We start from the raw sequence: 26,050 nt of genomic DNA on the forward strand, positions 1-26,050 counted from the left end.
TCTTAATAGAAACCCAGAATTACAACAAATCAAAGAAATGTTGGACAAATGGGATAGCATGAAATTGCAGAGCTTCTGCGTGGCAAAGGACATAGCTAGCAAAATCAATTGAAAGACCATTGATTGGGAGAAGCTCTTCACTACCATACAACAGACAAGGGTCCCACATCTAAAATATACCTGGAACTCAAAAAAATTAAATCCCCCAACAACAAATCCTTAAAGAAAAACCTGCCAAATAAATAAGTGGGCTAAAGACTTAAAGAGAAACTCCTCTGAAGATGAAAGAACGATGGCAATATACACATGAAGAAATGCTCAACCTCTCTAGCCATAACAGAAATGCAAATCAAAACAACATTGAGATACCACCTCACTCCAGTTAGAATGGCTATAATGAAGAACTCTAATAACAACAGAGGGGATGTGGGCATAAGGGAAATTTATTGCATTGTTTCTGGGCATGTAAACTTGTTCAACCACTTTGGAAAGTAGTATGGAGGTTCCTCAATGATTCCACATAGAGCTCCCCTATGACCCAGCAATCCCACTTTTGGGCATTTACCCAAATGGTCACAAACAAGACCATATTAAAGCTATCAGCACAATTATGCTTATTGAACCGTTATTTACCATAGCTAACATATGGAACCAAACCTGATGCCCCTCAGTAGATGCATGGATCAATAAAATGTGGTATACATACATACATACATACATACATATATATATATATATATATATATATACACACACACACACACACACACACACACACACACACACACACACACACACACACAATGGAATTCTATGCCTCTATCTGAAAGAATGATATTGCCCCATTTGTTAGGAAATGGAAAGACATGGAAAAATTTATATTAAGGGAATAAACCAGTCCCAAAGAAACATAGGTCCCATGGTTTCCTTTATTTACAATAACCAGTATATGTCTGAGATAAGCCGAAAAGGTCAGACAAGTTGAGGTTGGGTGAAATGAACCACAAGATAAGGATTCAAAGTTTTTTTTTTTCCTTGGGATTGTTTCTAACATATTTATAAGATGATTTCTATATTGCTTTGCATGTCCCTCCCCCACAGTAAAGACCCTGCTTTCACGGTATTTGATGTTGGTATAATTTGTGGAGGAGAAGGGAAAAAACTAATCTTTTAACTCGGGATACAGGTGGACCCATTGCAACAATGAGATATACAAGTCTTTAGGTCGAAAACCGAACTTTACAGCTTTGATGGGGGGTGGGGGGAGGGTCGGATGGAGAGAGGGGGGTAGTATGGAAAGGGATGGGAAGGGGAAGCAAAGTGGCAGCAACAGTGCTTGATAAGAAATGTACTCGTTATCTTGCCCATGTAATTGTAACTTGTCTGTTGGTATTCTCACTATAAAAAAATAAACAAATAAAAAATAAAAGAAAAACGAACTTTACACCTTGGCCGGCGAGAGTGGGGGATGGCAAAGGGGTGTCTGGAGAGCAACGGGGGGGGGTGGGCAGATGAGAACAGATGGGAAGGGGAAACAAAGGAGGAGGTAATAATGCTTGATGAGTAATGTACTCATTATCTTGCCCATGTAATTGTTACCCCACTATATGGTATTTTCACAAATAAATAAATAAGAAGGAGACTCAAGGCTGCTGAAATAAGCATATTTCCCATTTGTACTTTAATGGGATTTTTCTACAAACAACAAGATTTTCATCTTAACATAATAATTTCAAAATGTATTGCTACAGCATAGATTGTAAATGTAATATTTAATACTATTGGAATACTTGAAGACAGAGTTTTACAGAAAACTTTAAATTTCAGATAAACTGCAATATTCCAATAAATACATAGAAGAAATATAATTTAAAAATTCACTGATCAAAGCAAACCCTGGCAGGAATATCTGAAAGACGCTTATCTGAAAACAGAAATTGGCACTGTGGCTCAAGTGGTAGAGGGCTCCACTTGAGCTGAAGAACTCAGGAATATGTTAATACCCTGAGATTAAACCACAGGACTGACAAAAATACAATTTAAGGAATTGAAGCATTAAGGCTGGGAAGGAGACTCAGTGGTAGAGTACTTGTCCTGAATACATAAGGTCCTGGGTTTAATTCCTCAGCACCACATAAGCAGAAAAATGTGGAAATGGCTCTGTGGCTCAAGTGATAGAGCACTAGCCTTGAGCTGAAAAGCTCATCAGGTATAACAGCTAGACCCAGAGTTGAGGCCCTTATACCACCACCACCAACAACAACAAATTAAAGCATCAAACAACCTGAAGTTGTTGTCCAGAATAATGAGTGCGGCATTATCAGTTTAAATGCTTAGTGACTTTAAGCCTAGTTTAAAAGGGGAGGTAGTGGGCAATTTGTGTGTTTGCCAAAACCTACAAAATTATTTTGTACTTTACCAAGGAGGAAGAAAGGAGGAATTGGGGGGAAGAGGGGAGGTGTTTGGTGACCTTGCCTTTTTGTTCAGTGATTGTTTTCTGGAGTCGAATTCAGAGAAATTCTGCTTGCAATCCTAGTTGCATGGTGGGGGGAGGGGAATGAAGAAGCAATGCCCTGGAAGTGGTTTTGTCCTGTCCTTGGCCTAGTTCCAAACGTCACTGGATAATCCAAGTCCCACTTCAGGACCAAGAAGCCTTGAAGAGTACTGATCCATTAGGCAGATGGACCTAACCACAGCCAGAAAAGGTAAAAAATGCAATGCCGTGGGCAGCACTGGAAATCTATACCAGGAAGAGTGTTTTATATTTTTTATTGTAAAAATACTATACAGAGGGTTTACAGTTACATGAGTAGGGTAATGAGTACATTTCTTATTGAGCATTGTTACCTCCTCCTTTGTTTTTCCCCTACTACCCTTTCCCTCCCCAACTCTCCAACTCCTCCCTCATTGACCATTACTCGACATTGTAAATTCATTTTCAATACAGTGTCCTGTACATCTCATAATCACAATGGGTCAACCTGCATCCCCATTTCTGCATTCTGCTACAACCTTTCCACTTCCCAAATTACAAAATATGTATATAAGGTGCAGAACACTGGAAACAAATACAGTGAAAACAGGGATTATACCATGGGGTATACCATGGGGGGATGAACTTACAAAAGAATCACATAGCGCATTGTAAGTATATTAAAAACAAAAACAAGGAAGAAAAATCACTTGTGTGTCTGACTTGGGGTCCTTTCACTTAATGTCACCTTATATAGTTATATGGTTATACGTCCATAGCCTTTGATCTTCTCTGCTTGTCCTAGACATGTACTAGTCCTTGCAAACAAGGGAAACCATGGGACATATGTTTCTTTGGGCCTGGCTTACTTCACTTAATATAATATTTACCAAGTCTTTCCATTTCCTAACAAATGTGACAATCTCATTCTTTCTAATAGAAGCATAGAATTCCATTGTGTGTGTGTCATTGTGTGTGTGTGTGTGTGTGTGTGTGTGTGTGTGTGTGTGTGTGTGTATCACATTTTCTTGATCCATTCATGAACTGAGGAGCATCGAGGTTGTTTCCATAAACATGCTTGCACAGGCAACTTTGGTATGACTTTGTTTGTGATCATTTGGGTAAATGCCTAAATGCCCAAAAGTGGGATTGCTGGGACATAGGGGAACTTTACATGGAGTCTTTTGAAGAACTTCCATACTGCTTTCCAAAGTGGTTAAACAAGTTTACACTCCCACCATCAATGAAATAGGGTTCCGTTTTAGCCACATACCCTCTAAGGTGTTGTTATTAAATTTCTTGATTAGGGGCCAGGAACGTGACTCAGGAGTAGAGTGTTTTGCATTGTATGCATGAGGCCCTGGGTTCGATTCCTCTGCACCACATAAACAGAAAAAAAAATTTCTTGATTATAGCCATTCTAACTAGAGTAAGGTACAATCGCAATATTCTCTTGATTTGCATTTCTTTTGTGGCTAGACTAGTTGAGCATTTCTTCATGTATCTAATGGCCATTTTTATTTCCTCTTCAGAGAAGTCTCTCTTTAAGTTTTTAGCCCACTTAATTATTGAGCAGTTGTTTCTCTGAGGATTTGATGTTGGGGGATTTAATTTTTTGAGTCCTAAGTACATTTTACATATAAGACCTTGTCCATTTTATAACTCGTGAAGATCTTCTCCCAGAATGTGTGCTTTCTATTGATATTGCTATCTATGAACTTTGTCTTGCAGAAGCTCTCATGTTTCATGCATTTGTCCAACCTTTCTTTGATTTCTTTTTTTTGACCATTGTAATATGTTTATTACATACAGACTGTATCAGCACTCGGAATTTATAATTCCATCTCATCCTGTAATAGTAAATTACTTGTTTCATAAAGAGATGAATTAAGGAATGAATTCTTTAACTTATTTTTCTTTACTCTTTGTATGTGGCTCTCTATTAAGAAAATTTCGGTATGTGTTAAAAAGCCCTAGATTTTATCCTATGCATTCATGTAGTGTTTTCATGGTGTCCTCTTTTATTTTGAGGTCTTTGATCCATTTGGAGTTGATTCTTGTGCAGGGTGATATATACAGATGCAGCTTTAGTTTAACAGGTGTTTAACCAATTTTGCCCACACCATTTACTCAAAAGGCTGTCTTTCTTCCATTCTCTTTTTTTAGATCCCTTGTCAAAGATTGGGTGGCTATCGGTCAGGGGGTTAATTTCTGAGTCTTCAGTACTATTCCACTGGTCCTCAAGTCTGTTCTTGTGCCAGAACCAAGCTGTTCTTATTACTATGGCTTTTTAGTAGCGTTTGAAATTTGGAACTAATATTGCTCTAGTGCTGTTCTTTCTGCTAAGAATTGACAAACCTACAGCCATCATTATACTTAATGGTGAGAAGTTAAACCCATTTCTTATAAATTCAGGAATAAGATAAGGATATTTGCTCTCTCCACTCCTTTTCAACTTAGTATTAGAATGCTAGCTGGGGCAATAAGATAAGATGCAATCTTAAAGGGATCCAAATAGCAAAAGATGAAGTAAAACACTCCATCTTTGAAGATGACATGCTCTTGTATTTAATGAAACCTATGGACTCCATTCCCAAGTTACTTGAGCTGATCAGAAACTTTGGCAAACTAGCAGAATATAAAATTAACCCTCAGAAAATAAAGGCTTTCCTGTATTCCATTAACGATAAGAGTGCAGCTGAAATTAGGAAAGCAACCCCTTTTTACTAGCCACACAAAAATAAAATACCTAGGAGTTAACTTAAGAGGTGAAGGACCTCTATGATGGGAACTTTAAAAACCAGAAAAGGAAAATTAAAGCAGAGCTATGGAAGTGGGAAACTTCCCATTCTCCTGGATTGGGAGGATTAACATCATGAAAATGACAATATTGCCAAAGGCTATATCCAAATTCAATGTGATACCTACCAATATCCCAATGTCACTCTTCAATGAAATAAAAGACGCAATCCAAAAATTCATATGGAAGAATAAAAGAGCCCAAATAGCAAAGAAGTTTATTGTGATTCTCATATTGTATTGCCACCTTGATTCTACAAAGTTATATATGAATTTTTACTTTCTTCCCTCTCTTTGGATAAAGCTCACAAACACCCTGCCTCTAGCTCCCAGACACTTAACTTTTAGCTCTGGACAATTGTTCCTAGAGAGTGAGTTAATTAATTGTATTTTGAGCGCATAAAACATGCATATAAAACTAGTAGATTTTGATCTTATGAGAAAGCAGCCTTTTTTTCCCCCTCTCAAGTTATTTCCTTTTAGGCATTTTTATAGAGAATCTGTTTTCATTTATAAATGAAAGACTGGTAGGAAACTATGTTCATAATCTGGCTCCTTCGCTCACACCTCAACACCTAAAACACAAATTTCACAAAGCATTTACAAGAAACAATACAAAAACCAAACATTGGGAATGCTCAGATGCAGAACGTTTTACAATACCCAGAATACCTCTGCTGTTTGAGGAAGGGGCTGTCTGTATAAATTAACAAACAAACCCAAAAGAGCAGCCAGGAGTACCAGACTTGAGTGTCCCTGGCTGCTACTCCACGGACAAGGAGCATGGAAGGGCTTCCTGAGCCTGCTGGAAAGTGCATGGAGGAAAGTTTACTTGCCAGCCTGAGTACAAAAAGTTGGCTTCACCTGCCTGGGTCTGTCTTTCTTGTTTTCTCCCCACAGCAGAGCAGAATTGTCCACTGCTCTACGGAGAATAAATACTGTACCAGCCAATCTGCAGAGTGGCTTATGTTTGGTCTGCACACCTTCCTAGTTAGGCGCCCCCTGCCCCACGGTGTGTGTGTGCTCCCAGGGGCTGATCCTCAGGGCCCAAGCCCACGGGGCAGGCATGTGTTAGATGTGAGTCAGTGACATTGTGTCATTTACACAGCAGCTGCCGGGTTGCTGCCCTCGCTGAACAGCAGATGCACCCTGATCTTCTCCCACAGCCCCAGGCGAGGTGCCCACAATAGCCCGATATGGACAGGCTGCCACTAGGATCCTACTTCACCAGACAGACCAGCATGCCAGATGAAGTGGCTGCCACCTGAATTATTAATTATTTTATGGAGCAGTATTAAACAAAGTGATACACATTACTGTATATGTTATACTATATCCTTGAGTCTCTAGTCCAAAATCATTGAACTATATACTAGCAAGAATGGATCTTATTGTTTGTAATCATAAGGCCATAATGGAAAACTGAAATAAAAGTACAACAAAACACTTATCCATAAACACGTGATTGAATCTCAGAATTTGAAAAAAATTGTAAGTAGTGCAAATGGAATTATACTAGAATAGTTAAATAAACACAAAATACATTACATTCAAATGTAAAATAAGTAATTACAGACAGAATTCCTACTGGATATAAAAATATTACAATGATTTAGAAGGTTGAAGTGATATAGGTTATATATTTTGTTTTTACAAAACTTATTTATATTTCCAAGTTTTGTTTATCTCAGTGAAGGAAAATGTTAGAAAGTAGATATATGTGGCACCTCTTGCTTGCAGTACCAGGAAGGGGTGTGGCAGTTCCTAATGGGAGTCTTGAGATGAAATCCACACCCAGCCCAAGTAGACCCATCAGAGGTCCATGTGGGGACCCTAAGGGGGTCCAGGACACCGCATTGCTGCTGCAGCAGGTGCAGGACCTTTCCGGTGGGCTGTAGCCAACAAGGTTCCATTAGTGACCAAGCCAAGCAACCCAGACTCAGGTGCCAAAGCCAGGGAGGAAGACAGGGTAGATGCTAAGTCCTGCCTTCCATCTCTGCAGCCTACATTGCCAAGGCAATGTCCTTTCCCCTGCTTTGGAGAACAACGAGGGTAGGGGGTGACACCATTGCCTCCAAATGGAGTATCCCTGGAATGGCATCCAGAGCTGGGCCCATGTGGGCCAGAAGGGCGAAGGAGGAGGCTACACAGCAAAGCAAGAGGGCCTTCATTCCCTCGGTGCTGCAGCTGTTGTGCTGCAAGTCCAGGCTTCTCTGGCACTGATTGGCATATGTACGGTTGGCCCTGTACCCGAGTCCACAAGGACCAGAAAATGGAGGTCAACAGAGATGCTGAAGGGGCTCCAGGTTGCTGAGCTGCTGCAGCTGTCACAAGCCAGCTGGCAGAGGGTCCAACACATGGCTCCAGTAACCAGACCCCCTTAAAGACTGATGAGGTGAACCACGGCTAGGCTGCCTGGCCCCAAGGGGACAGACTGCATACCCAGCCTTCCTTTATCCATGGACTGTGCAGTGTACAAAAATGGTGTCCCTCACACTGCACTCATGTGGGCAGGCAGTGACCCCAGAACAGAGTCTCCCTAGGATGGGCAATGCACTCAGGAGCACAGAAGACCAGTACCAGCACAACTGGAGGAGGAGAGGGCAGCAGTGGCCTCAACTCCAGACCCATGGCTGCCAGCTCCTGGGTGAAATGGAGCAACTGAAACTGGGAAGTTAGGTGGGAAGGGTGGGCGTGGCTCATCTGGCAATGCTGGGGAGCATGCACACACATCCACTCACTGCACATCCACCGTAAAGGAGTTGGCCACACATCTCAACGGGTGACCTGAGGAGGCATCCACACCCACAGGGACTACAGAAATGGAGTTTCACGTGGTGACTTGGAAAGGGCTCCAGAGCACAGCCTTGGAGCAATGCACAATTGGCAAAAACAAAACAAAAACAAAAACAAAACAAAAAGAAAAAAAGAAAAATGAAAAAAGTCCAGTAAAACTTTTCATCAATGATAAGCTATTATACATTAAAAACAGTTTTAGTTTCCTCTTGTATTATATTTTTGCATGGATCCCTCTGAATTAACCAGAAATCTCCAAGATTTCTTCATGCATAGTAATATAAATATAGCTTCTATTCTTTTTTTAATTAAGGGAAGTTGCATTTATTTCTTTCCATTGTTTGATTCATGAAAAAGAAATCCTGAAATATATCTGTAAAACACCAAACTCAGCATTTCTTCTGAACTCCTCACTGAAGAAAGAGAATAAAATGACTGAGCAACAGGTATCACCCATATTGTCACTGTGCTAGCTGTCTTTCTGATTAGAAAATAATCCTGCCATGCACATGCAAATCATTTATGCAACATGTTTTCTGACAATTCTTGCTGTTATATTGCATTTATCTTCCTCCTCCTGTCTCCTCTCCTGCTCCTCTTCCCCAGGGTCCTGTTTCCCTCTTCCTTCTCTCCTACCTCTACTTTCTCCCTGTCCCCTTCTTTTCTCCCTCCTGCTATGCCCTTCCTCCTCTCTTACCCCTTCCTCCTCCTTTCCTTTCCTCTTTCTCTTACACTTTCCCTTCTACTTTTTTATGGTCCTAGGTGTTGGACACGCACTAAGCAGATGCTCTCCTGCTCGCTACAGGCCTCCAGTCTGGACTTCATTTCAATGACACTCTATTTCTTTGAGGCAAACCCAACAAAGTCTTTTGATTCAGGATTCAATTCATTGTATATATTCTACACCATGAATATGTGCTACTTCATACAGTGTGGCTAATAGGTTTGGATTATGCTTTGGGCTTCAGTTAAACTCATCTGAAATAATGTGTTTGAAGGCAATCAAATGTGATCCTGTTACTCCCACATTAATGAACTGGTTACTTCATATCTTGCATGAGTACTTCCATATTGCTCCCAGTTTAATGAACTGTCACTTTGTGGTAGCACCCACAATTACACTAACCCAAGGATTACTGGGGATCAGAAGATTAAGTCCAGAAAGTAAAATCCATGAGGTATTTATCTCAAAATAACCATTAAAAAGCCAGAAGAAAGCCTTTGGCTACGTGGTTTAGTGCCATACTTCCACAGAATAAGCTGATGACAGGACCCAGGCCTCATTAGAAGACCAGTGGTGGGTGCATACACACACACACACACACACACACACACACACACACACACACACACACAATTTCCCAGCTAGAGCAAGTATCTGTTTTCCCAATAACATATCTGAGTTCAAATCTTATGTGTTTTGATATTTTTGAAAGTTTTATCATCAACTTGCCTAATTTTAATAAATGACACCCTGTTCACTATTATTTAATCCTGGTTGGAAAATATTTTAAGACACATTTTCATGTAGAAAGTTGCTTTTTCCCCAACCCTTGACTGTCTTGGTTTGTAAGAATGAAAGAATTGTGCCTTTAATTCATTAGTTTATAAATTAGAAAAGTAACCCTAACCCTAGAACCAATTGCCTTTGGATTCTAAAAGCCACAAAAGTACATTAAATTTATACATCCTGTTTTGGCTTCAACTCATCTTTCTTAAAATATTTTCTAGTTTTACCCAATATCTTGCCATTTTTCTAACACAACATTCAGGCTAACCCTCACACTAATCATACCCTAATCCTAATATTATTAGCAGTTTCCTATTTCATATTCATCCTAATTCGATCTTGACTTGTTATTCAAAGATTTATTTTCAGTTTGACCCTAAATTTTCCATTTCCCTGATGCTAACACTAAGCCCAGCTGGAACTGAAACTTAATTTTCAACCTAATAATAGCTCAAAATTAATATTAAATATACTCTATTTTTTATTCATTGTAATGAATATTCCAATTTGCACTCTGGAAATGAGTTTCAATTTGCCCTAATTTCCAACAAATTTCCTGACTCTACCTGTGAAGTTATCTTCTTCTCTAACATGAACCATTATATTACTTGTCCTCAAATTCTCTTACCAGGAAAAATACTGTAGTTTTCATTAATCCTACATTTTCCTGAACCATTGTATCCTAAAACAATTTCAGATTTACATATCATCTAGTCTTTTACTTAATGCTAACTCTCAACATAAACCTGGCTGGAAAACTCTCATTAATCATTACAAGAATTATCACTGAGAAATAAATATAATGATAATGTTCTAGTTACTATTCAGGCTCACATTTTTGCTTCTATTTGTTAGTGAAAACTCAATTTTATAGTAAAACTTTCCTATTCATAACACTAATCATAATCAGAACAAAACACTGACCCTGATTTTAATCCAAATAATGTCTATACTAACACTAACTAGTTAGTGTAACACTAGTTTTCATTCATCCTAACGTGATTCAAATAAGCCTTCCAAACAACATAGGTTTCAATTTTTTTCCCAATATCTTAGTCATTCTCTAACTCTAAACTTAATCTTAACTGGAATATTTGAGAATAAATATAAGCCTAATTGCAAGCATATTCTAATATTAATAGCAATACTCTAGTTCACATTCATTCTAATTCTTACCAGGCCTGTAGTACAATTTACCTTCAATTTGACCCTCATTGTTTTTCTCCTTCACTCTAACCCTAACCATGGCTGGCATCCTAACCATAACCTTAATACTAAAGGTATCCCTACTCTAAAATTTATGAAAAATGCTCGTTTTGTGCAATCCTAACTTAAATTCCACTCTAATCCTCGAAATAAATTGCAGCTTTTCCTAAACCCTACAGATTTTCTCACTCTTACCACTGAACCTATCTTGTTCCATAAGAGGAATCATTATAATCATTGATCTCAAATCCTGATATTATGAAATACATTGTACTTTCATTATCCCAGATTTTCCTGAATTCCTAGAACCTAAAAAAGTTCAGCTTTACTTAACATTTAACACATTTCTTTTTTTATTCCTTTTGTTGGTCGTGCAGCTTGAACTCTGGGCATGGGCACAATCCCGGAGTTCTTTAGCTCAAGGTGTGCACTTGTACCACTTGAGCCACAGCACCACTTTTTGGTTTCCAGGTAGTTAATTGGAGATAAAATTCTCAGAATTTCCTACTGGGGCTGGCTTTGAACTGCGGTCCTCAGAAATCAGCTTCCTGAGTAGTTAATGAGGCTGACAGAGGGATTACAGTTAAATGTGTAAGGTAATGAGTACATTTCTTGTTGACCATTGTTACTCCCTTCTTTGTTGTTGTCCAACTATTCCTTCCCTCTCCCATCTCCATCACTCTTCTCTCCCCATGGTTTAAAGTTCATTTTCAGTACAGTGTGCTGTGAGAATTATTGTTGCAATAGGTCATCCTCTGTAGAACCTGAATTTGCTATTTCTCTAAACCTAATTCTAATTCTGTCTGGTATCCTAACCCTAACCATAATAATAATGATAGTTCAATTCAGAAGTTAACAAAAAATATTCATTTTTGTTCATCCTGTTAATCCTCTGTACATCTTGAATTAAGTTGCAGTTTAGCTTAAATCTTCCAAGTGAGTTTATATGTAAAAAACATGATCTTTGGAGGAAGGAGTAACAAAAAGGAAATAGAGGGAGTATAATCAAATGTTTTAAATATATTATGGAAAGAGAGTAACGAAGCTGCCAATTCTGAAAATTAATAACCATTAATAAAATAACTAAAAATAAATAAATAACACACAGCCTTCCAGTGTTCTTGAAGAGAGCCATGATATGTCTTGTGAAAGAAATACTTGTTCAAAACTTTGTTCATGTATAATTTATATTGTTATTGGCCTATTATTTAACTTAATGAATACAATTTTATCAAATAGGATTCCATGACAAAAAATATAAAACAGTTACCTAGTAATTGTTTGAGAAAAAGTTATAGTCATGAGTTTTAAGAATCTTTCTATTTCCCTACAAAGTAATGGTTTAGGTTTACTAATCTAGTATTTGTTGTAAGTTTAGAGAACATTATAAGCATGAAAAAAAATGAACTGTACATCTTGTTTCTTGGATGAGTGATATTTTAAACATTGTCTTTTATTCAAATTAATACTTAGGTTTACTTTTCAAAATAAATGCAATTTTAGCTCCTTTCAGAACAAGTACTTACCCTGCAATTAAATGTATTAGTATATTCAGATATTTCAAAGCTAAATTTTCTGTTTGTTATGTAGCTCTACATATTCAGAATGACATGATTTTTCTATTCGTAAATGTCTAAACTCTGGGATTTTTGCTTCATCAATATAAATTGTCTCATGAGGTTTTTCTGAAAGCTCCAGTAACCAGTGTGGGATTTTTGCTTCATCAATATAAATTATCTCATGAAGTTTTTGTGAAGGCTCCAGTAACCAGTTTGGTCAAAAACATTTCATGAATTCTAAATTTTAAATCTAATCATTTTTAGACTTTGATCATATCAGTTATTGTCTCTTCAGAGCAACTAAAATAAATACTACTTTTTAAACATTTCACTCACATTTTAAATAATATTAACATAGGCCAAACAGAGACTAATCATTTCAAACTCACCATATTTGATGATCTCAGTGTGAAGAATGTAGAGAGTATAAGACCCTTATACTCAATAATATTTTTGGTTAACTTAAATTATATATCTAGATTTCTAAATTGCAGGTAAATCACATGGAAATACGAAAATAAAAAAAATTATTACTTTGGGATCATTTTATTCTTAACTTTTTTTATTGTGAAAATTTCGTACAATGGGGTTAAAATTATATGGGCAGAGTAATGAGTACATTTCTTATCAAGCATTGTTTTCTCTTCCTTTGTTTCCCCTTCCCATCCTTACCCATTTCCACATGCTTGCCAGCCAAAGTTGTAAAGTTCGTCTTTTGAGATAACGTCTTGTACATCTCATCATTACAATGGTTCCAACGGTATCCCTAAAATAATGAAGCAAAAATATCTCTAGGAAATATATTTTTCAATAAAATGTTTCAATCCTTAGGTAAAGTGCATTATACTTCAATATAAAGTTTATTTCAAAATAGAAATTCTGCAACTAGTCTAATGTATGTTTTCATGCACAAAATTCTGTGACTTCTAGTCTTATTATGTGATTTTAATTATATTTTTATTGTGAAATGAGCCCTAATTATTTTTATTACAAACTTCAGTAACTATACAAATCATGCCTGTACATGGTAATTTACATAATTTAATACACAAACAAAATTTTCTTTTTTCTTGTCTCCCACACGGAAGCATGAGGTGCTGAAGTATATTAAATGAAAGCATTCTAAAAGAGAGTCTATATGGAATGGAAATTTGCAACGTGAGGATGGGAACACGAACACTTTCTACTTGGCTGAACAAGAATTCTTGTTTCTACAGTACTTTCTTCCCATTTAATCACACAGGGAAAGCCTCAAAATTTGAAGTTCATATGAATGAATTACATTCCTAAAAGTTGTGGCAACCCTGCTCAAAAGCTCAATCTTATCACAAATTCTTTGTGCTTGCTGGTTGATCTATTTCTCTATCACATGTTTCATATTATTAAGCATATTAGTAATTCAACTGGAAGTACATGGCAGGAGACTCCTGAAATCACATCTATTGCAGTGTAATATTCAGAAGAGAGGAAAAAGATTATATTGATCTCCAATTCCTCCCTTTCGCCTTCAATATACTAATCAATTGTCAAAACAATCGTGTAAGATGTTAGTTTATTTTCCCTATTTAATTAGAGATTAAGCGAGTGTTTTTTTGTAGTAAAGTGATGACAGTAGTATCACAGCTCTGATATGAGCACCTCCTCCCTAACAAGTAATGCTCTATGGACTGTAAATATGGAAGCCACACTGAATTCTCTCGCTGTCTGTCTCTCTTTCTCTCTCTCTACTGACACACACACACACACACACACACACACACACACACAAACACATAGAGCTGCCACCCAGACACATCAGAGATCAGTTCCATTCCTTTGTAATTATAGTTGATTGATGTTTGCGCTCCCTTGTTTTTCTTTGCTTCAGGATCTTGCCTGGACCTGTATGTTTCCCTGAGATCAAGTCCCTTGTTCTTAGTATACAGTGTATCTTTCTATGTTTCAAGCCAATTAAGAATACCCTGAATACAATATCTTCATACTTGACATTCAAGTCAAACTCCATGAATTCATACTACTGTATTGGATCTAGAGACAAAAAAAACGCCCACCTTGTTATTTTAGACGGAATTGAAATCATGAAATAGAAGAATATCGATCAGGAACTGAGCTAAGAGAACGGGAGTATGTGGGAAAATGTAGAATGCTGTATGTGTGTTAGAGATACAGATTAATAGGAACATTTATTGAAAACTTGTCATCCTATATTGAAAGCTCAACTTAAGCATACAGTTTTCCAGTTACTTTCCTTACCTATCACTTCTGATCAAAAATTCTCTCATGTGTATAGTATCTTTGAATAAATCAAACGATTTGCAGATACTTAACATCTTAAGGAAACACAGTCTGCGTCTACATTTTTCATTCTATGTGACAAACCCTTATTTTTTGTTTCCCTGTTTCCTGAATAAATGTATTCCTAGAAACAGGATATTGACAGAAAATCTCAGTGTAATTTTCATTTTGTAAATTTCAAATATAATATAAATTTTGTATTGACTAGTCATTTTTAAAAAATGAGTGATATTCATGAACACAATATTTTGATGCCTTTATGTTAATTGAGAATTGCTATGGTAGTTCATGTGTCTAATTGACAACCATTATATTATTCATGTATAAACATTGCATTGCACTATTTATTTTTATATATAAAATAATCCCCAAAGGTTTACTTTAAAGGAATAATATGGGAGTTGTCTTTATGTTCCAAACTTTATATTTACTTCATTGAAAGGACTAGAAACACATGATGTTTACTGGAGCAATTTAAAAGTTGAGAACGCATTTCTAAAGAGAATGGATTTATTGATTAAAACATAGGATAGAGTAAAAAAAAGTCAGGTTTCTTGCTTGACACTGCATAAATTTCATATGAATGTAGCTCAAGATGAGACTCACAGATAAATTAATATTTATATTACTGAGATTTACATCACAATATAAGCAATATAGGTATTTTAAGGAATTGGTCATTCAAAGCCATAGATACATAATGGATGAAGAATGGAATTGAAAATAGCAAAGGGAAAACAATTCAACATGCAGCTATTATGATTTCATAATACTAATATGGAAGTAATGGAGCTTTTCCCTTTCTGAAGAAGAACGTTTAGCCAGTAATTTCAGTGTAAGTCATTAATTGTAATGAGTCTAAATTCTTTTCCTCTGAGATATCCAAGAGTACTATACTCATCCTCTGAAGAGTAAATAAGTAATTATTTTCATTAGCTTTGCTTAATATTAATTTACTTGTAGTAAATAGATTTAAATGTCTTCTCTTTCTCTCAATTTAATAACATACAATTCTGTCTCTTTCTGTTTCCTCTTACAAGCCTGAAATCACTATTTCAAAGTAGTATAAGCAGGAAAACAAAATAACCTGATACAACAATCAAAAATCCTAAATTATGTGAAAAAATCCACAATATAAAAAATAAATCTGAGGAAGAGAAAAACAATGACAGAATAACCACAGAAAATTATCATAGTAATCACTAATGAAACAGAGATTTAGAGTCCTAGCAGGTACTCTAGGTCTAGAGGGTCACATCAAATCAGCTATAATTATAGCTATGTAGCTATAAATATAGACATAATTATAGACATACAATTCATGAGAAGATTTCATACCGTCTTCACAAGAAAACAGAAATCTATGAAAAGGTGCCAGCCAGGAATACACTGGGCAACACATTCAAAAGCACATGTGCAATGTGGAAATAAAAGGGCAACATGGAAAAAAGCAGGAACAGAAGTGTACATCAGAGAAAGCCACATCCATACACATAGACAATTCACCATACCACTGGACAGTCCAAATGGTCACTGGAACCACAAATATTAACATCACAACATCTCACCACAACTGATTTCTATTCCTACACTTAATGGACTCGACAAAAATGCAATTCCAGAAAAACAAATCACAACAGGAAACCAAACCAAGACCCTGGAAATCAACCAAGAACATAGAGAGTCACATATTAATATCATAGCTCCCCCAAAAGAAAGCCTCCAAATGGACAGAACAAATCAGAAAAATACAAGAAAAGTGATGACAAAGTAGTATAATTCACACAGTAATTAACCAGGCATTAGAACAGACAATCAAGGACCTAGAAGATAGTTATCAAATGTATTACAGATACTGCTGAAAAATGTGATTAATGGAAAGATAGAAAACATCTACAAGGAAATTTGTGAACAAGATGAGACCAACCAGTCATTAGGAAAATAATTCCTGGAGACTTCAAACAGAAAAATAAATAAATTCTGAGAAGGCAAGGGAGTCCAAGAAAAAATGGATGCCTAGTTAAAAGATATGAGAGAAGACACAGCTAATAAAACAACCCTTACATCTCCCCCAACCAAAGAAAAAATGTACAGAAAGTCCATACAAGACCTAAAACAAAGCTTTAATAAGGAGACAGAACCCCTAAAAATGACCAATTAGAAGACAGGGAAATCAAAAACAGAGTAGAAAGTCTCCACAGCAAATAGATGAGATAGAAGATAATCTCAGGGTCAAAGACAGAATAGATCTAATAGAAAAGAGGAAATAATCATTTAGAACAAATCCAAGAAATAAGAAATGATCTTGCCAGAACTTCAAGACTCAGTTAGAAGATCAAATTTCAGGGAGATAGGTATCAGGAAGGAGAAGAGCAAGAAACTAAATGGATGGGAAGCATATTACAGAATTCTAGCAGAGAACATGCCAAACATCCAAAGAGAAAGGCTCATTCAGAGAAGAGAAGCCTTTAGAAACCAATCAGAATTTTAGAACTGAACAATCCACCATGACATCATAATCCATTAGAGGATTATTAAAGATCAAGGAAAGGATTCTTAAAGATGCCATAGAGAAAAGATTGATTATTTATAAAGGATATACAGTCAGAATAAGAAACAGCTTTCTTAGCTGATATGGTAAAAAGGAAAGCCTGGCATTATATATGACAAACATTAAAGATAAACAACTACCAACCATGAATACAGTCCCAAGCCAACTCTCCTTTACATTTAAAGGATATATAAACATATTTCATGACAAAGAAAACTTGAAACAACCTATGTCCACCAAATTATCAGAATAGAATATAATCAAATATATACTAAATAGAGAAGATCAAGAAGAAGAGCAACTATTTATATAAAATGCTCCCTACCAGAGAACAAAGTAAATATGTTAAGAGTAGATGAGGCACAGCTCCTAATAACAGGTGTATAACATATCAGGACTTATTTCAGATATTTCTGTCTTAACGCTCAATATCAATAGACTTAAATTTCCAAATAGAAGACATAGATTAGATAGTAGTATCAAAAACCAAGATGCATCCATCTAGTATCTATGAGAGACACATTATCAAACACGTTCTATGAAACTAGAATTAGACTCCTCCCCAAATCACATAGGGATTCAACCAAGAAAGAGAACTATGAACCAAACTCTTTGATAAGCATTAATGCAGAACTTCTTAATAAAATTCTCACTAACCAGTTTCACCAAATAACAAAAAAAATCATATGGTATGATCAAATAGGATTCATCTTGGATACGATTTGATTCAATATTCTTGTCAATAAACATAATACAAACCATCAGCAGAAGCAGGGACAAAAAACAAATGATCGTCAATAGGGTGTAGAAATAGCTTTTAACAAGCTCCAATACCCCTTTATGATTAAAAGGTCTGAGAACCGAGGAATGCATGGAACATTCCTCAATATTAAACTGAGTATGTATATGATAGAGATAATAAGCATTTAGCTAAGTGTGGAAGCATGAAGTCATTAACATGAAGAATTAGAAAAGGATGTTCACTCTCTACTACTCTTCAATATGGTAGTGGACTTTCTTGCAAGAGCAATAGACAAGAGAAAAACATAAAGCAGATCCAAATAGGGAAGAAGTAAAAATATCCCTTTTTACAGATGAAATGACCCTGTATTTAAAGGACCCTATGGATTCCTCCCTCAAGTTAATAAATGTGATGCTAACCTTCAATGTAGCAGGATATAAAAACCACAAGAATCAGTAGTTTTTCTGTTACCAACAATGGGAAAATCCACGCTGAAATCCAAAAAACGACCTCATATACTAGCCTCAAAATCAAATCAAATCTAAACAAAACAAAACAACAACAACAAAACTAGGAATTAATTAACTAAAATCGTGAAGGACCTATATGTGAAAACTTTAAAAATATAAAAAGGGAAATTGAATGAGATTCAAGGAAATAGAAAGTCTTTCAATGTTCCTAGTTGGAAGAATTAACATTTTGAAAACTGCAATACTTCCCCTAAACAATGGGCAAGGCAATACTCATCAAAATCCCAACAATATTCTTCAATGTAGAAGAGAAAGCAATGCAACTATAATATGGAATTACAAAATTACAGATGAAACAGAAAGCTTAGAAATGAATTCATGGGCCTATAGTCATCTTACACACACAAACACTCACACACACACACACACACACACACACACAATGGAATTATATTCACCCATCAGAAAGATGACTTTTCACCAGTGGTAAGGAAAATGAAAGGTTTGGGAAAATTATATTAAGAGAAAAGAGAAAGGAATGCAGACTCAGAGCAATATAGTTTTCATGGATTCATTCATTTATTGTAGCTAGAAGATGCATACAAATCTATAAGTAAACAAGACAGATTCTACCTCGTCCATTATAATGGCCATTACTAAGAAAACTAACAATAGCAAACGCTGGCATGGATGTAGCCAATTGGGAACTCGATTGCACTGTTGATGGGAAATTAAACATGTTCAACCACTGTGGAATGCAGTACGGAGTTTTCTGAAAAGAGTAAATGTAGATCTCCCTTAAGACCCAGTAATTCCCCTTATGGGCAGTAATACAATAAATAACAAACAAGCTCACATGAAAGCTACCAGTATATACATGATCAGGGCTCAGGCCCATAGTTCAAGGACTGGAAAAAAATTACCACTGCTGGTATTTGTTTCCGCAAATATGAACCGTTTTATATAAGATACCAAATCAATATATATGCAGTAGCTAGATTAGGACTCAAATGTAGTGGGTGATAAAATGGCTCCTTTGTTGAATGTTAGGAAGAGATGTACGTAGTCCATGAAAAGGATATTTTTTCTTGTTGCTGTTCGAGGGGCTTGAAGTCTGGACTTGGGCACTGTCCCTGAACTCTTCAACTCAAGGTGGGTGCTCTACCACTTGAGCGACAGTGCCACTTCTGGTTTTCTGATGGTTAAATGGAAATAATAGTCTTTCTTGCCCAGGCTGTCTTTGAACTGTAGTCCTCAGATCTCAGCTTCCTGAGTAGCTAGGATTACAGCTGTGATTCACTGGCACGATTTTTAGAAAAGAAAATCCACCTCTTCACCTGTGTCTAAACCTCAGATATTACTATTAGAACACATCACCTTCACCTCATTTCATCAAACATTTGTAAATTTTCTCTTTTCCTTCATGTGGTAATACTGCAATCAATATTAACTCAGCTGGGGGACTGGATCAATTGTACGGTATTTGCTAGCAGCTAATTTAAGAACTTTTACATCAAAAGAAATGAAACCCTCATTTTGAATAATTGTTTTCTCTTTTTATCACAAATCTGTGCTTGATTACTTCCTAATGTGATATTGGACTTCCTAATAGAGTGATGAAATTTTCTTTCTTTTCAACCTTCTCCCACATGTGGTCAAATATTTAAGAGTTCAAAGATTTGCACTGATAATTGATTAAGCTGACTTCTAAGAAAATGTGCCTTTCTGGAATTTGGTCTTCTTTCTTGTTCTTACATGCACAAGCGTTCTATGATTTATTTGTTCTACAAGGAATTCTACATTCCAATCTTTGTGTGACCAATTTTAGTCTCCCTGGTCAGTCTTTCTGTCCTTTCTCTGGAGTCTCATTTGAGTCTGCCTTATAAAAAATATATTAGTTAAATATATATATATTTAAAATATATCAGCTAAATGATTCTCAGCTTCTGTTTTTTGCCTGACTTCATGTAGGCTATGATAGCAACCCTGCCTGGCTGTGCTTACTGGAGTGTATGTGTGTGTGTGTTTTGTTTTAGATGTCTAGGATTACTATTCAAGGTAGTAGTTTCTCTGGGCCCCTGTGATCCCCTGGCCTAGAGTCAATGGGTTTTTCTCCTAAAGATACAAAGAACAATTGACTAAATTCCTGTTAATTGTCTCAAAATGAGGCAATCAGGCATCCTTGCAAAGCCATCAATAATGCTTTATAACCACTTACAGAAGTCATCTATCTAGATGGCTTTTCAAGGTTGACTGTGAAAAATGTTCATTTCCAAGTATGCACCACAAAGCAGAGCACATTCCTGGGATCAGATATTTGGAAGGAAGGTTACATTTCCTTCCTTCTCTTATGATAGATCAAACCGTAATAAACTTCAGTTGTGGTCAGCCTGGAGCACATATTCCCAAGAATATTCTGTAGTGTAAAAGAGGACCAACTCTCAATGGTGTAAATATTTGTCTACTACAGACTGATTTATCTTGCTTTTATCTATTGTTATTTTCATTACTTTAAACGCATGGATAATTTATATTGGGATTAGACAAAGGATTAATGGAATAAACATTCAGTTTACTTTCCTAGATCCAATATAATACACTTAACCCATAATGGACAAATAAATCCAACTCTAGAAACAATGTCAGGAATACAAAATAAGCCTTAATACATATAATCTGGCACACATACACGATCATCTACACAAAAATTCAGTCTCTCTGTAAATATTTATTTGGTATGAAATAATAAAAATTTAATTAATGAATATGACTTTCAAGAATCATCTGAAACAGTCCCCGTATATATAATTGTAAATAATTTTATAGATGTCACCTAGACAAGAATTTAACATGCATGTAGAAATCAAATTTCCACAATTTAAGCTATATGAGAGGGGTCATACCCTCGTGTACTATGTGGTGTGAATTTTACCACAGTGATGAACCCTTCCAACTAATACCAAGAGTCATGTGCAATAATTTATTACTTGATGTTAAGATGAGTGCTAAGTGTAGAATACACTTTGAATTATTACATTAAATTACAGAAATGAAGCAATAATGATATGTTATTTGTTTAAACTCTAATGCTTCTCAATTTTACAATTCATAAATATATTATTAAAATTATTTTCACTTTCTTCTTTTCTATAGCTGCTGAAATTAAAATTATATATTAAACATTCAATATTAAGAAATCAATAAGTAACTATTATTAAAATGATATACTATTAAACTCTGATTTGAATTATACTTCTAACAAATTGTGATCTAAACAACTCAATAGAATTAAGGGTGATCATTTTTAAACTTATTAGCTTGTTTTTTTTTTTATTTTATTTTTTGGGTCCGATCGTGGGGCCTGAACTCTGGGCCTGGGCGCTCTGCCTCAGCATTTCAGCTCAAGGCTAGCGCTGTACAACTTGAGACACAGCACCACTTCCAGCTTGTTTTTTTTTTGGCTTATGTGGTGCTGAGGAATCAAACCCAGGGCCGCAGGCATGCACGGCAAGCACTCTACCACTGAGTCACCTTCCTAGCCCAGCAGCTTGTTATTTGTTTCCTAATTGTGTCATTTGTTATTCTTGGTCCAAGTCATCTCTTCATCTTAATTGTTTAGTTTTCTATTTTATCTCTATTGGTTTGCTGATTATGCATTTTGTTTAAATTTTTAATGACATGAGGCTGAAAAGCTGTATGCTAGTTTATTACTTGCTATGTTAATGTAAAATTACTCCTTTCCACAGCTCTTCTACTCTACGATACTACAGTATTTCCCCCAGTCGCATCTCCTGTATCGCTGCTCTCATATATTTTATTTTATTTTTTATTTAAAGTTCCCGTATCGTTTTTAAAAAGTACTAAATCTTTTAAATATCATCACTTACTGTATTTTAAGAATTCAAGAATGAAAAAATTCACATATAATCACTCCAAAATGCTTTAAAACTAGGAAATGATAAAACAGGCCACTGTGAAGTAAATTTTCTTCTACTTTCAAAATTATTCTGAAAGCCTTGTGCTGGTTTGTCACACCTGTAATCCTAACTACTCGGGATACCTACTCAGGGGCCTGAGATCTGTGGATAACATTTGGAAGACAATCAGGGCAAAATAAATTCATGAGATTATTTTTCAAAAATTTTAATGAACTAACAAAGGGCCAGGAATGGAGATGTAGCTCATATAGTAGCTCACCAATCTAGAGAGAAAGACATAGCGAGACCTTGAAGCCCTGATTTCAAACTCTGAGCATGCCAACACGCAGGAATGCACACACACTCACTTTTTCAAAATATCTTCATATCAGTGTTTTGCATTAATTTATTTGTTAACAATATTATTTGGGTAAAATAGGCAAAATAAACTCTTCCATCTCAAAACATTTTTATACATTTTTTGTTGTAAAAATACTGTACAGAATGGTTATAGTTACATGAGCAAAGTAATAAGTACATTTCCTATCAAGCATTGTTACCTCCTCCTTTGTTTTTCCCCCACCATTCCTTCCCTTCCACCTCCACAAGTACACTCCTCACACCTCCAAGCCCCACCCAATGTCCCCAGCCTAAATTGTAAAATTCATTCTTCAAAATATTGTCTTGTGCATCTATTGTTATACAATGGGTCAAACTGTATTCCTATTTAAGCATGCCGTTTTGTCCCTTTCTTTCCCCAAATTAGAGAAGTGTATATACAAGATGCAGGTGCACCAACATCAAGTAAAGTGAAAACAGGGGTTATATTGTTGGGAAGGAACACATAAAAAAAAAAAAAAGAAATCACGTTGCACATTATAAATATGTGAGAAACAACAGCAAGAAAGAAAAAACCACTTGTGTCTCTATCTTGGGGGTCATTTAGCTTAACATCTACTTATGTAGTCATATACACATAGCTTTTCAACTTTTCTGCTTATCCCAGACATATACTAGTCATTGTAAATAAGGGATAGCATGGGACCTATGTTTCTTTGGACTTGGCTTACATCAGTTAATATAATTTTTTTCCAAGTCTTTCCATTTCCTAAAAATTGGGCGATGTCATTCTTTCTGATGGAGGCATAGAATTAATATATATACACATATATATGTATATATATAGTATATGTGTGTGTGTACACACATATACACACAGAACATTTTCCTTTTTTGTTTTTTAGAGCAACTTAGTTTTCCACCTTCATCATTTTTTCAAATGTTTTTATTGTGATTAAATGATTACATAATTTCCCATATTTCACAATATTGTGGGATAGTGATGCTTAGTTAAAGTCACAAACACATTCTAACTTTGATGGAGCAAATTGTCTATCATGGTTTACAATACTTATGAGTTCTATGAGCTTTGCAATAGAGTTATTTCCTCCATATGTATAGTTTTTTGTTTTGAAATATGTATATTTCTTTTGTTTTGTGTAGTGTCTGCTGTTCCCTCTTTCCCACTTGTTCCCTCCTTCCCTTCAGTGACATTGAGTTGCTTAGTTCATTTTGGTCAATGTCCAGTGCAGCTGATGGATCCCACTGTTGTATGTATTTCCCTGATTCCCTCTAGTTCTGTGTCGTCTTCCTGGTTTCCCTTCAGTGTGCAAATATGATCAGCAGAATGAGGATATTTAGTAGTGATTCGACCAGATGAGTGGAAGTCCTTGGTTTCTTAAGTGTTGTTAATTTTGTTGTATCACCTTACATTTTGGATTTAACATCCACTTACCGTGGAGACCATGTGCTGTTTGTCTCTTTGCTTTTGTCTTACCTCGCTCAACATGATTTCCTGTAGCTTGATTGATTTCCCTGCTAATGCCATTATTTTGTCTTTCTAATGGCTGGAACATATTCCGTTGTGTATAGTTACCACAGTTTTTGGATCTATTCATCTCTGGTGGGACATATGGGTTGTTTTCATATCCTGTATATTGTGAATAGTGTTGCAATAAACATGGAGGTGCATGTATCCTTGAATATTGGTACCTGTTGTTCAGAATAGATGCCTAGAAGTGGTATGAGTGAGCCATAAGGAAGGTCAATAATTAGCTTTCTGAGGACTCACCAGATTGCTTTCCAAAGTGGTTGTGTAAGTGTACATTCACACACACACACACACACACACAGAACGTTTTCTTGATCCATTCTTCTACTGAGGGGCATCGGGGTTGGTTCCGTATCTTAGCTATGGCAAATAATGCTACAATAAACGTTGTTGTGGTGGTAGTTTTAGCACGGACTTATTTGTGATCATTTGGGTGAATTCCCAAAAGTGGGATTGCTGTGTAATAGGGGAGCTCTATGTGGAGTCTTTTGAGGAAGCTCCAAACCGCTTTCCAAAATGTATGAACAAGTTTACACTCCCACCAAGAGTGCGGTAGGCTTCCCTTCTGGCCACATCCCATCCAGCATCTGTTGGTGTAAAAATATGGAACGATTCATTAATTTGCGTGTCATCCTTGTGCAGGGACCATGCTAATCTTCTCTGTATGTTCCAATTTTAGTGTATGTGCAGACAAATTGAGCACAGAACATTTTTTATATATAAATTGTAATTGATTGTCTTAAACTAGACAATTCAACAAAAAGTAAGTTCAAAAAATTGTGAAATTTTGCAACCATGTATTTCTTACATAAGCACACATTTAAGAATAAAGTCAATATTGACATGACAAATACAAAATAATTCCAGATATTTGTTGTTCATGAGATGTGTAGGAGGAGGAATTCAATTATTCTACACAAGGCACCTGTCATAATGATCATTGCAGCAAATGTTAAGGTTTGTTAAAAGTTTTAATGATTTAAATATGTTTCATTTTGGGATTTGCTTATATATGCAAAATTAAGACTGGTAGGTCATAAATTTTTTCGATAAAGTATATAATATTTCCGGTAGCATGTACTACTAAGTATGTATATTTCAGAGTTTATAGAAACTTTGCTAATGAGAAGTTGCAAAGACTGTGTAAAGAAGCAGAGTGAAGAGTTAAGAATTTAAGTACACAGTTTCTGATAAATCTTTAGGGCTCTCTTAAGTTATATGTTAGTGATGAACAAATAATGATAAAAGCCACATACACATGATGAGATTATCTAAAAAGAGTAATCTTAGTGGGTAAATTTAAAGGCTACTCATAGCTTTATCCAGTTTCAAATGTACAGGAATATGAGAAAATAGTAAAATCTACTATGTACTTTTCAAATACTGAAAACCCTGGTAATTGTTTTGTTTTTTATTTTAGTAATCATTAATATATAATTATTGTTTTCTTTATTTATAGCATTTTTTCCTTGTCATAATATAATACAACTTTTTGTGAGTCGTGATTAAGAGGTACTTTGAAAATATTATTGGGATGGCCACTCCATTTTTCATAGGTGCATGTGAATTTACAAATAGCAAAACTAAAAACAAAATATTGATTAAAAATTATATCAAGTAGAGTCTGAATCAGGAGTGTTGATAAATGTCCACACCTAAAATCTTAACCCTAGGCTAAAGTAGTGGTATTACAGTGTTGAGGCCACAAAATTGAGAAACTGTGTTTTGTTTTGTTTTGTTTTTTGCTTTGGTTTTGTTGGTTGTGGGGCTTGAACTCTGGGTCTTGGGTAGTGTCCCTCAGCTCTTCAGCTCAAGGCTAGCGCTATCACTTGATCCACAGC

At 35.8% G+C, this 26,050-nt stretch overlaps 1 non-coding gene across 1 annotated transcript; it reads right to left on the reverse strand.

Moving 5' to 3' along the window:
- Positions 1–24,806: 24,806 nt before the first annotated feature.
- Positions 24,807–24,912, reverse strand: LOC122115563. The gene has a single exon (XR_006148789.1). It is a non-coding gene; the product is annotated as a U6 spliceosomal RNA (small nuclear RNA).
- Positions 24,913–26,050: the final 1,138 nt, after the last annotated feature.

This window comes from Dipodomys spectabilis, unplaced genomic scaffold, assembly GCF_019054845.1.
Source record: "Dipodomys spectabilis isolate Male_0828 unplaced genomic scaffold, ASM1905484v1 ptg000121l, whole genome shotgun sequence".
NCBI classification, from domain to species: Eukaryota; Metazoa; Chordata; class Mammalia; order Rodentia; family Heteromyidae; genus Dipodomys; species Dipodomys spectabilis.